We start from the raw sequence: 13,931 nt of genomic DNA, 5'->3' as shown, positions 1-13,931 counted from the left end.
AATCAAGATCTCAAAAACATGTTGCTAGCGGAAGTGGATTTTGATTGTTTTGTACTTTTAGCATTAGAGCTGTGAGAACTCGCTTCTGGCATGAAAACATCAACATAGTTTCTAATCATTATGTGCATCGCGCAAGTGCAGGCAACGACTGATTCAGCAATGATATGACAGTCCGGTCAGGTTGACCTGGCTTGCAGTTCAGCTCTTTATGGCTCATCCTCCTTTCCCAAGTGGCTTTGGTCACATTCACACACCATCCATTTGAAGCACATGACTTCTCCCAAAGAATCCTGGGAATTGTAGTTCACTCCTCACAGAGATTGCGATTTTCAATACTCATAACAAACTATACTCCCCAAGGTACTTTGAAGGAAGCCATGCACTTTCTTTGAGGACCTCTTTTTCCCTCTCTCTGTTGAAACCCTTGCCTCTGACCATGTGCCTTTTCAATCCCTTGAAATAGCAAAGCATAAAGGTAAAGGGACCCCTGACCATTAGGTCCAGTCGTGGCTGACTCTGGGGCTGCGGCGCTCATCTTGCTTTATTGGCCGAGGAAGCTGGCGTACAGCTTCCGGGTCATGTGGCCAGCATGACTAAGCTGCTTCTGGCGAACCAGAGCAGCGCACAGAAACGTCGTTCACCTTTCCGCCAGAGCGGTACCTATTTATCTACTTGCACTTTGAGGTGCTTTCGAACTGCTAGGTTGGCAGGAGTTAGCAAAGCATAGTTGCATTTAATTTTGAAAAATATATGTATATCATCTGTCTGGCTCTCTCCACGTCATACAGAAAATTACTTTGAGGACTGGAGGAAAGCTGACAAGGCTGTGTCCCAGTTACAGGAAAAGGGGTTTCTGGCGATCAGTTCTGGACCCTCTTGCTAGGGCCATGGGTTTTAGGATGCACAAGGATGCCAGCCACTAGAATCTCCCTGGTTCTTCTTCCTCATAAGAACTTTGCTTTCTGGCCAGCTTACAAATTGTATAGACACTGATTATGACCGCTACAAACTAAATAGGCTCATGTGCTTCTGTTGCGTCTACTATTAATCCCATTTCACAACAAGCTGCAGCTACTGGTAGTCATTCACATGATAGCTATCCAAATGCCAAAACCACAGATACCTTCCCTTCCATAAGGGTGCCCTGCCGTAACATTCCCCCGAGTGTTCAGAACAGAAATCCATTAGAATACAATCACAACATTGCTACCCAGATGTTATTTGAAATGGTTTTTAGAGTTTTAGATCTTCATGACATGCACACATAGATGCAGACCAACAATACAGACTTTGTTTTTCAGACAGTGCCTGACGCACAGAGATCCTGTAATTATTCCTATATGTGTGAGCTCGCCTGAGTATTTCTTATAATTAAGTAAGATGCTGCTATGGTTGTTGTTCAGATGTTCTGTTCAAGGACTCCTAAAGGAAACCTGTGTGTGATGACATGGTTATATAAATATGAGTGGATGCATGTAAACAAGATATCTCTTAAGTAATCATTACTGGCTCTCTTGCTTTCTCTGCTCCACCCTTCAATGCCTTATATAACAGGCATTTGGTTTATATACTGATTATTTTATGCAAGGTTGTGTGTCAAAGGGGGTAATGAAATACATGTGGGTGTTTTTCAATCCTAGCAAAGGGATTGGCTGGTTGGCTAGAACCCTGGAAAGGGTGTTATGTTATACAGTCAGTTTATATAGCAACCAATCACCTATACTTGGCCAATTTAAATAACCAGTATGGTGACCTCCTGAGGTTGCTGGACTCGAAACTCCCATCATCCATGACCTTGCTGGCTGGAGCTGATGAGAATCCAATATCATTGGCTACCCCTGACTTGAATAGTTCTGCTGTCCAGACCCCAGAGCCTTAGAGCCATTAAGCTGCAAGGGACTTGAAGGTCATCTAGCTCATTCCATTCCCATTGCAGGGGGGGGGAGGCAGGATATAAATATGATAAATGAACCTATGCCTAAAAGCACAAAGAGCTTCTCTCCAAAATGCCTTTCTACTGTCAATCCACATGACTTAAAAAAACAAAAACATTTTTTCTAATTGGGTTTCAAGATAAGAATACAAATATAAAGAAAAAAGAAAACCTATAACCAAACTTATCCCCTGCAACATTAGAATCCTAGGGAAATGACTGCCTGAGACCAGTGTGACTTGCCACACAGCAAGTTTAGAGCTCAGTAGGAACTGAAACTTAGGTGATCCAAGCCTATGTGGAATCAGAGAAACCCACAACAAAACACCTTCCCCTCTTCTACTTTATAGACGTGCTTCATTTATGTAAAATGGATTCAAGTTGCAAGAGATTCCAACTAAACATCAGGAATAACTTTTTAACAGTAAGACCTCTTTGACAATAGAACGGTCTCCCTTAGAAGATAGTGGACTCTCCTTCCTGGAAGGTTTTTAAGCAGAGGTTGGATGGCCACCTGTCGTGCATGATCTAGTTGAGATTCCTGCATTGCAGGGGGTTGGACTAGATTACTTTCGGGCTCCCTTTCCAACTCTTCAGTTCTATGATTTCAGATATCTCCTATGTTATTTCCCCTCTCGCTCCCACATTACTTTTTGATGAGCTCTGAGACCCCTAACATCTTCTCTGCTTTGTTAGGGATCAAACAACGTCATCTGAACACTTGTTCGACATTTAGGATTAAAGATAGTAGCTTCTAATTTGCAGCTCCTGCACAGGTCTCTTCCAGCATCCTCCCCTCCCCACTTTGTGAAGCAATTTTTTTTATTTAAAAAAAGTGCATACCCATAGTAGTCATTAGTTAAGAACAAACTCAGCAGGAATGTTCAAACGTGTTTGGCTAAATGTTTGATGAGCATGAGACGAGACCTTATGAGAATGCGTATTATATTTCCTTCATATTGGGGGTGGGGGGAGAATCCTGACTTGCCTGGGATCCAGTAATTGTTTCTACATGTGCAGATAACCGTTAGCACATGCAAAATCTGTGTCCTCTCTTCTGGGGTTGTCCCCAAGCTTCTAGAGCAGGTTTAGGGACTGTGGGGTGGGAGACGCCGGGGGGAGGGAGGAGGTGGTGGGAAAGTTCCATGGCACAATTGGACCACGTTTCATAATTACTTAACAAGTGCCAGAAGCCTAGTCTGCATGCTTAATGCATTTTTGTTTTCCTTTGGGCACTGTGGAGTCATGCTGAAAAAGGCTTGACAAGCATCCATTAGATAAGATTTAGAGTATAGATGCAGCAGTTTTGTAGCACCAGCTGGTGGCACTGCTACCTCACTTTTATAGAGCTGATTATGCCATCCTTCCTGCAACAGGGTATTCCACAATGTGAATCCTACCACAATGGTATTTAGTTATTATCACCTTTCACTAAGGCTAGAAGCAGATTGCTTATGAAGGGAGCATTAAACAGAGTATTAAGTTTTAATGGAAAACAAAACAAATACACTTCGTTTTCGTACATGCATTGAACCCAGACACTTCTTCCTTTCCAAATGCCCTGAAGACATTCTTAGGCAACTCGGCTCATGTCCTCTGCTAGTTGTTGGCTGCCCCAAATTTAATCCTTTTCCTTCTTTTTCTTCTTGTCACCACTGCGAGCCTGTGGCATACAAGAAGAGAGAATGTAATTTGGAGCTGAGGAACATTTCACAATCCCTCAACCTTCTTTCGCCTTTCATTATGATAACCACATTCCAAAAAGCAGAGGCTTCTGTTAGTTCAAGCAGGGGTATCTTTTATCAGGGACAGTTTTCATCCTCGCTGCCATTGCTTCTCTTTTCTTCAGAGACAGAAGTGCTTTTGCACCTGAGACCACACAGTTTCTCACTGTATCTGCCCAGAGCATGCAAATACAGGGTGATGATAGCAAGAATGAGGGCAGTCTGGCCCATCCACCAGCCAAAGAAGGAGCAATTATAGGAAACTGCTTACTCCCCCCCTTCCCTGCTAGAAAAAACACATTCAGCTTCAGCCGCCAGTTGCACTGGGACTGACCATCCATTGGCAACAGAACTTAAAAGTGTGGTGTAGTGGTGTGGGTTTCAGGCTTGTAAATGTCCATACATTATTGCAGTCTACTGTAAGCTGCCTTAACGATCATCCAATCTTAAGGTGGGATATAAATATTCCAATACTTCTCACAGGGGTACTAAAACCTTCATTTGGTTTGTACCACTTCAGACTGCCGTTGGGTGTGGATGGGGGTGTTATGTGATTGTGTGATTCTACATACAGTGGTACCTTGGTTTACGAATAGCCCTGTTTACGAACTATTCAGTTTACGAACTCCGTAAAACTGGAAGTAGTGTTCCGGTTTGTGAACGGAAGCCGAACAGTGGAAGGGCACCGGTGGTGGGAGACCTCATTAGGGAAAGCACGCCTCGGTTTAAGAACAGGTTTTGTTTAAGAACGGACTTCAGGAACGGATTAAGTTCGTAAACCAAGGTACCACTGTACAATGAAACCCCCACAGCATAAACTGGCATGTCAAGGAGATGGGTGGTTGTTGATACCGCGGAGTGCCTTGCAACATGAAAGTCCACAACTGAAGTCTGAAGTGGCACAGCCCAGACAAAGGTTTACGTCCTCTGTGAAGGACTAGACTGTGTCTGCTGCTAGTACATTGGCAGTAAATACAGGCAGGGCTGCCAATTAGCTTTCCAGCAGGCCTACTGAAAGGCAAACATTTAGAAAGTGGCTCTTTCTTTAACTTGGATAAAAAGTGTGGGGGGGGAGTGTTGTCTGCTAAAATAATATGGGACCAAATAATAATCAGCCTCAGCATCGGCATCCCTACCTACCTGCCAGCAGCTGAACCCCTTCCCATTCAGTCTACCAAGCATCTCATTACCTTTTCAGAATCGCTGTCTGAGCTGCTGCTGCTGCTGTCATCATCTTTCCCATCATGCTAGGGAGCAAAAACCAAGCGATTAGACCAGTGGTGGTACAGAACACAGAACCTGGCGGTCACAGGAACATACCATTGTTCCACCTGGCTTGCATCATCTAGCCTGACTTACAGCAGCTCTTCAGAGTTTGAGACAGGGGTCTCTCCCAGCCCTACCCTGGACATGCCAGGGATCAGATCTGCAGCCTTTGGCATACAAAGCGTCTGCTCTGCCTCTGAGCCACAACCATCCCCCTTGCTTAGGGGAAAAAGCAGCTTTGTATAGAGAAGGTATCAGATTCAATCCTGGTATCTCTAGAAAGGCCTGGGAAAGACTCGTGGGGAGCTGCTGCTAGTCAGTATATTTGTTTCTTCAATTTCTTACTCACCCTTCCCTATAAGGACACAACAACAACATAAATTTAAACAAAAGCAACCATTTAAAAACCACCAACCCCAAACAGCCATACTTTTCAGGCAGGTCATAAAAACAACATTCCTTGGCTGTCAGGGTAAGGAGATGCATTGTCAGCCTATGCTGAAAGCTATACAGCATCACGGACTGGGTGGATGCAGTCAACATGGGGGAAAAGAGAAACCAGAGAACCTAAACCGACAGATCCATCCATCCCTACCATCACAAGACATATGGCAAATTTGGGGGATTTTTTTAAAAAAATGTGGCTGATAAATGGATGGGAATCTTTTGAGATTTTGAATCCTCGACATTTGCCAAAGCTTATATAAATGAACAAAGCCTACTGCATCTTGCAGGATGAGAAGGTAACTGAAAGAAGGCACCTGGGGCCGAATTAGCATCTTGACTTCAATGCATGTCGATGCACTTTGTGCCAGTCATGGACTTCTATGCTGTGATGTGGGAACATGAAAGTGGATTCTAAAGGGTAAAAAAAACACCGCACTCTCATTCTAGCCTAAAAGCTCACTCATCATGTGCCCTTTGAAAGATGCTACACACCCATCCAGCTGTTTTCCCCCTACATTTCGCAACAGCGTCTTTCTATCTCCCTATTAAATGTTGAGTTCTGTAGGCATTTTCCCCAATTAAAAATTTCCCTTTAGTTATCCAAGCTGGTCGCAGGTTGACTCACATACAGAGCAGGGAGGAAACAGTCAGCTGAACTGCATTGCTTTCAAAGGTCTTAAGAAAACAAGTGATGAATCATAGCCAAATAGTGATTGTGGCATGTCATGTCTTGCAGACCCACTGTGTGGGAGCCTCACAGTTAGATAAACAATTCTTCTCAACAGTGGTTTACAAAGATGCACAATCTGAGCCAGTGTCTGTAAAAGATTCTGAGTTTTAAGCCTTCTTTCATAGCCTCCAGTCATAGGCCTTTATTCCAAACTTTCACTACCCTTCACATTCCTATATCTTTCTTCTTGCCACCTAGACTCACATTGGCACAGAGAATATAAAAGTGAAGCAACTACTGTATATATCTTTTTGAAGTGTTACACAAATAAATGAATTTCCTGATCTGCGTAAATGTATTCCTCGTGGAGGATGTTGGTAGAATGTGGTCAGTCCTTTGCGGCCACTGACATCACCTATAATTTGAACTCCCATTGTAGGACAAATTATCACAAACTGCAACATCATGTAATTAATTGGATCAATGCAGCTTTACAGGAGCAGCTGCTGCCTCAGAGTGATAAATAGTTCTGCCATCTGAGCAGAAGAAATGAGCTTGCAGTAGCTCCGATGTGATGATTTCATATGGCACAGACAGTGAATGAGCTATTAAAGATTTCCATGCTACTTCATAAAATTGGATTGTGTTTACTGTATTGATTTTTGCAAATTCATGCATTAGGATATACAAAGTTAGCCAATGACCATCATTCTGTGGGGCATTTGGAATGGTTTTAAAGAGTACTAGTAAGCTAAATTTTATTCACACTAGATACACTGAAATTAACGAACATGACTAAGGTCCATTACTTTCAATGGGTCTACTCTCACTGGCGGAGGAAGCTGGGGGCAGGGGGAACGCACCGTCCCCGGCAGCGCAATCCTGGTGGGGTGCCATCGCAGCTGCCTCCCTGCCCATGCTGGGCACCACACCCCCGCAGGCAGCAGGCCACGCCCCCAGAACGTGCACCACACCCCCGGGATGAACGCCAGCCACACCCACGCCTGCTCTCCACCCCCCCCAGTGCTGGAGCATGAAACTCCGCAACTGTCTACTCTAAGTAAAACTTACTTGAAAACCACTCAAAGGCTTTCAGGACATTGTACTGAGGAATCATCTGTCTCACCAAATGAAAGAGACTGAAGGTGTGTATGCATAACCATTTACTCCGACTCCAGTGCTCTCTCACCACTGATGTTTGAAGCCATGTGCACCCTGACAATCACCACAGTCTGTATCTATTTTGTAGTTTGATGAAACCACCTTACATCAGACTTCAGAGTTAAGCTGAGATGTGTGTATTTGAGACATTCGCAGGTGACAACTCATGAACAGGTGACAGCTTCACTTGAGGGACTTCACTTGAAGGGAACCAAGCAAGTAAATGTGCATTGGGTGGAGACATGCCTCCCAAATGTAAGAAAAGCCACCTCTAATTCAGCATCCTTTTTCTTACCTTTTTCTCCTTTTTCTTTTTCTTATCTTTCTTCTCACCCTCTTTGTGGCTTTTTTCCTTTTCTTTTTCCTTTTCCTTTTCCTTCTCGTCTCTCCCAAACACTAATGGTTATGAGATGAAAGAAAACAGAGAAACAGGAAGCAGAGATGCTGTGACGTTTACAAAGTGAAGTCAAAGATCCATCACCTTCATCTGCATTCCCCAGCCAAGAAAACTTCCAAACACTATTGCAGTGGTAGCCATCCTTGCTTTTGCCAAGTGTGCCACATGCCAAGGCTTTGCAGGTCTGCTTCTCTGCTATAGGCACTTTACCAAAGGCCCTTCAGCCTTCAGTCTAGGAATGCCACAAACCACTGTTGCGTATGCCACAACTTGGTCATCCATGCTTTTTTGCAAAGATGGGGAACCTATAGCTCACCAGATGCTATTGGATGCTTCAGCCGGTATGGGAGATGATGGGAGCTGTAGTCCAACAATATCTGGAGAGCAACTAGTTTCCATCCTTGCTTTAGTGGGTAGTTAAGGTGTCCTCCAGATGTTCTGAACTACACCTTCCATCACCACTGGCCATGGGCCATTCTGAATGGGGCTGATGGGAACTGAAGTTCACAGTGTCTGGTGGGCATCATATTGGCTAACCCTTGATAGTGTACCAGTAGGAAAAAAGCAAGAAATTAGCTGTACAAAAGACTAATTCTACTGTCTGGATTTTTCACATAGGATCTATAATCAAGTAGATGGCTATCTCTGATGGCCTCAGAACAAAAGTGAGAAGGAATATGGAAAAAGGAAAGTCAGCCTTGAGCCTTCAGGAAGCCAAGAGGGCAGACCAGCTGGGCATATTAGTCTTGCAAGAAAATAGCCTGTTTTAGTTTATGAATGGCATTACACACTCATCTCCGAAGATTAGAAACTACAGGGGCAACTCAGATACGACACTGAGTATTTGAGGGCTTCAGTATCATAACTGCTGTTCATGACACTTTCTGCTCTATTGAGATGCAGGGATCAGGTGTATTTCAGAATGCCAAACATTGTCCCTAAGAACATAAGGAAGCCCTGCTGGATCAGGCTAAAGGCCTATCCAGTGCAGTGACTCATCACAGTGGCCAATCAGTTGCCCATGGGAAGCTTGAAAGCACTTCCCACTTGTGGTTCACAGCAGCAGGTATTCAGAGACTCTGACAGTTGATGTAGAACATAGCAATTGGGCTTGCAGAATGTTGCACAAGTGGAAACAGGTGCTGGTGATTTGAGAGTTTTTATTATGTTAACTTCTCAGGGAGGCCCAAGGGGTTCCAACGCTTGAGGTAAAATGCCCTGCTGCTGCCCACACGATGGGGGAACAAGCTTTGTAAGGAGTCTCCCCTGCTAGGTGGTGGGGGAAATCCATTCCAGATCCCCTCCCTCCCACCAGCCAAGGGGTTTTGCATATCCTTTCAGGAGAAGCCAGTGCAAAGCCCTACCACACTACCATGTGGTGGAACCCTTCTCGCTGACTCAGTAGGAGGGGAGGCATTCCACAGAGCTTTGCCACCAGTCCCTCTCTGCCCCTAGAGGCTGGGAAGACCAATGGCAAAGCTGGGCAACGGAATAGGGTAATGCTGCCTGAGAGGTGCTGCCTGAGGCAACTGCCTCACCCAGCTTCATGTACGGTAACTACTTCTTTGTTAACAGAAGTATTCTCAGTATAGACACAAAGCAAAAGTGACCCACCTTTTAAAATGGAAGACATTCTTCAGTCGTGATGCAGCTCTTGCCGGGAGGAAATGTAGATGTATTAGTATTTAAACCTGTTTCCTAAGGCCACACAATGCACATTCCCAGTATATCAAGGGGACTGGTAAGGATTTGGAAGGGGTAGGAGAAAAAGACTGTGAAAAGGTTATTGGAGGCAAGGGGATTTTTACATGGGAGACAAAATATTTCTGCCATGGGGTTGCTCCAAATACCCTGATTTAAATTGTCTTCAGGAGACTTGCCTTGAGAGAGTATATATCATCCTAGCACATACAAAAGAATCTGGTTTTGCCTGTTGTTATTTGGCCTCACCCACCTCCACCACTATATAACATACACAGACAGATTAGCCAGCACTGGATAAGCAAATTGACTAATTTTGTCAATAGCAAAAGAGGAAAAGTTTAGTTCCTCCCGATTCCCCAGCTAAGGCTGAATAAACCAGCAAAACCACTACAGAGGAACTCAGGCACATAAAGTCAATGCAAATTTCACCATCCTGCATATGCTTATTTTCCTATGCAAATCTGGCAAGCCCTAACTTTTACTTTTCCTGTAGATTTGTCTCTGGGTGAAGTCTTAATCCACAACTGAGACAGCATCTTTCTCCCCCTAAAAGGTGAAGAACCTATGCCGCAAGGCAAAATGTCCCAAACCTTAGTGATATGTAATGCAAACAGCCTAAAATCAATAGACTCCTCCAAATGCACATGCAAAATATAGTGTCTTCTATAAACACAGAATGAGAATCAAGTTAAATTTTCTTAATGGGAGAAAAGGAAAGCAGGTAAAGGAAAGCAACCTTACCTGGTAGGGAAGAAAGAAAAGCAGCCTTGCCTCTCCAATGTTCTTTTGACCTATGGAACTTCCGTCCCTGCCGCCTTGTCATTTGTGCTCTCTCCTCCCATATTGCAACATGGACAAGAAGAAAAACTTGTTCCACCCACCCCAGGCGCCGCACACAATCAGGGAGTGTCCTTTTGTAGATGCTGTCCTTGCTCAGGCAAACCTCATTCAGTAATCCTGGCATACCTTCTACCAGAAAGGTCTGGTTCAAAGCAGTTAGGACAATCCTGCAGCACATTTGAGATATCTTTCCCTTATCGCTTCACAGTTAGAATTAAGCCACTGAATCAAATGGTGGTCAGCTGCAGGGCAGCCCAATACTATTGGCCACCTGAGTCAAAGGACCGTCTTGCATCTCCCCACTCCCCATTCCACGTACAAGAGCTGATTGCAGTGATAGTTGAATCTTGCTAACCTTAGGGATAGCAATCTCCTAAGGTCAGCAGGCTGGTTGAAGGAGTGTAGTGTAAGCTGCAAGTCTCAGCACTGGCTTCCTCACTCTGTGATGGGTGAAATCTCCTCTTGATTCAAGAACTTGTTTTTTATTTATCAACTTTGCGGGGAGATGTCCCAGAGTTCTCTCCTGGCTCGTAGAGTTTATTCACTCATTTCATTCTTATCCCACCCTTCCTCTAAGAACTCAGGGTAGCATATAAGATATATACCCCTCCAGCTTTGATCCACAAAACAATCCTGCAAGGTAGGTCAGGATGAGAGTGGCTGGTCCAAGATCTGAACTAAGGATAGAAACATCTACACATCTCTGGGGCATGTAATACAGTCGTACCTTGGAAGTCGAATGGAATCCGTTCCGGAAGTCCGTTTGACTTCAAAAACGTTCGGAAACCAAAGCACAGCTTCTGATTGGCTGCAGGAAGCTCCTTCAGCCAATTGGAAGCTGTGGAAGCCCCGTTGGATGTTCAGCTTCCAAAAGAACGTTTGAAAACCGGAACACTCACTTCCAGGTTTCAATCGTTCAGGAGCCGATTTGTTCAGGAGCCAATGCGTTCAAGATCCAAGGTATGACTCTATCAGCATCTTTAAAGGATTGTTCCCTGCAGGCCATAAACAAACAAATATTCTGAGCTAGGCAACTTCACTGTGGACTTCGTTGTCTGCTCTAGGTGGCTGCTGCTCCAGCGACAGGTATCCCATCTGTGCAAGTGACTTGATGGCATGTTCCTCTTGTGTTTCACTTGCAGCTTCTTTGCTTTGCAAGGGCAACCTGCCTATTAGGGTCCAAAGCAGTAATAAAGTAGAAGCCAGAGGAAGAAGCCGTTATGTTGCTTTCTGCCCAGAAATACCACTTCATTATGAAATGTTAGGATGGAGAACTAGGAATAATGTAGTATACTATTTTATTATTAACAAAAGGCATCTTTGGGATGTGGATCTGTATGCAGTAGTATTACTATTCCTAGAATGACCTCATTCAAAACCACAAACTGTAGTCAACACACCCATTCCTTTTCAGTATCACACCCACCACCTTCCCTCCAGGGTCACTATTTATCTGATGATCTGCCTTTCCATGCAGATAAATAGGTGATGTGTTGCCCACTGCTAGCATGGAGGAAATTTTTTATTATACACCAACTTCTGTTGTCACATTAGGGAAAACACAAGCACCTGTATACTTCCCTTTGTGGGGCAGATAGTTGCTTAGATGACATTTGCATTGGCAAACTACCCACTCCTCCTTCCTGGGCACCAGGCTGCCAGTCTCAATTCCCTCCTCCTCCATCTGAAGGTGCTTTTTTGGGGGGAGGGAAATACGTTTAGGGAGAATGGAGACCCACTTGCAAATCTCCATCATCTCTTCTAATTTGACCATCATAGAAAGCCTAACCACAAGTACATGTAACACATGTGTTTCACAGGGGCAGACTTTAGTCTTTCAAATTTCAGTGGCACCCTGTGCAAGGCCAAAACTCAGCACCCTCCCACGTCTTGCCTTCCATCCTGATCAATTCACTATGTCATATTTTTGATATCCTGCAGCACCCGCTAGGCTCAACACCCAGTTCAGAACTCATCGTACTGCCCTAAATCCGCCTTTGTGTTTCACTTTCACTACATTTTACTTTTAGAAAGTGCTTCTAGTCTTACCATTTGTTCTCAGCACTCTGAGTATTGCCAGTTGCTGCCTGGCTGATGAAGCCCACGCTGTCAGCAGATGTTCATAACTGACGACATTCATGTCATTCATTGTAGAAAATGTGGCCAGTAGCCATATTGTTTGAGGGGCCAATCATTCACAACACTTCATTTCTGTTTCAGGTTAGAAAAATCACTTAACGTTTTTGACAGCTCCGTAATATGACATGAATTCAATTTTTTCTCAGCTGTTGACAGTGGATAGATTTCCATGGAATCTACTTAACAGGCTTATTAAATCTGATGCATCTGGTCCTGCTTAGCACTCCTGTCCTTTTTTCTTTAAGTATTACATGCTGTACTTAGTAAGTTGCATACTAAACATACCAAGCTGCCCCTTTAATTTTGGAGCAGTCGTTAAAACAAAAGGGAATGAATGGGCTTGCTTCCCTCTCCCCACTCTGATGTGATTAAGTGTGTACAGGTAGGAAGAGAGCCTACATAACAGCAAGGCTTGGGCAAAGATTGTGGACAGCTGGCCATGTCAGAAGCCATTGTTGTTTCAGGCAGTACCAGACCTCCAGCAGGGATAGGATTGGTGTATGAATGCACAGAAGCTACAAGCAAATAGGGCTATGGAATTGCTTTTATTAGCTGCATAATAGAAAAGAGGTGTTATGTGGCCTGCAAATGGTATAATTATATTTGCATTGGGGAGATATTTCCTGCCTTTAAAACAGGAGTGGGGAACTTTTGACCCTCCAGATGATGTTGGACTCCAACTCCCATCAACCCAAGCAAATATGGCTAATGGTCAGGGATGATAGGAGTTCTAGTCCAACCACAGGTTCCCTATCCCTGCTTTAGAATAGCACGTTCTGTCTTTTTAAATTCAAATTTACATGGCTGGTATCGCAGACATACACAAGCCTATGTTTGCTGAATCCCTGCTCAACATACATCAGGTTTCCTGTTTTATGGAACCACCTTACTATTTCTATAACATATTTGCATGTGCATTTACTTTCAGATCAGGGCCTGCTTTTGAAAATGGTGCATACCTAAAACCCAGAGTCAACATATTCCTATGCTTTCTCACAGTATCAGGTAAGCAAGTCTCCGTGTCTCGAGGGATGACCTAATCCACTTTTTAATAGGCAGGTACAAGCAGTTTCGGGGATGTGGGTGGCGCTGTGGGTTAAACCTCAGAGCCTAGGACTTGCCGATCAGAAGGTCGGTGGTTCGAATCCCCGCGACAGGGTGAGCTCCCGTTGCTCGATCCCTGCTCCTGCCAACCTAGCAGTTCGAAAGCACGTCAAAGTGCAAGTAGATAAATAGGTACCACTCCAGCGGGAAGGTAAACGGCGTTTCCGTGCGCTGCTCTGGTTCGCCAGAAGCGGCTTAGTCATGCTGGCCACATGCCCAGGAAGCTGTACGCCGGCTCCCTCGGTCTGTAAAGCGAGATGAGCACCGCAACCCCAGAGTCGGTCACGACTGGACCTAATGGTCAGGGGTCCCCTTACCTTTACCTTTACAAGCAGGTTCAACTACTTAAATGTAGAGGCTTAGGGCCACTTCCTAGACCCAGGCCCTGCTTAAGATGATGGATTACAATAGGTTTAAGCATGCTTAACTCTCTATTAGATTGTAGCTATGGAGGGAATGGCTAGAAACAGAGACAATTGGTCAATACTGGAAACTGAGAATATCTATATTATTTTCAAAGCATTTACCCTTAATTTAATGAACACA

General features: G+C 44.3%; 1 long non-coding RNA gene across 1 annotated transcript; it reads right to left on the bottom strand.

Moving 5' to 3' along the window:
- Positions 1-3,404: 3,404 nt before the first annotated feature.
- Positions 3,405-10,161, bottom strand: LOC310758029. Its single transcript, XR_014545621.1, has 5 exons — positions 10,044-10,161; positions 9,213-9,251; positions 7,497-7,597; positions 4,848-4,904; positions 3,405-3,596 (listed from the first exon to the last, which is right to left on the bottom strand). It is a non-coding gene; the product is annotated as an uncharacterized lncRNA (long non-coding RNA).
- Between the last annotated feature and the right edge of the window lie 3,770 nt (positions 10,162-13,931).

The sequence above is a fragment of the Podarcis filfolensis genome (assembly GCF_964270895.1).
Source record: "Podarcis filfolensis genome assembly, chromosome: 2".
NCBI lineage: Eukaryota > Metazoa > Chordata > Lepidosauria > Squamata > Lacertidae > Podarcis > Podarcis filfolensis.
This window is presented reverse-complemented; position numbering and strand designations above follow the sequence as displayed.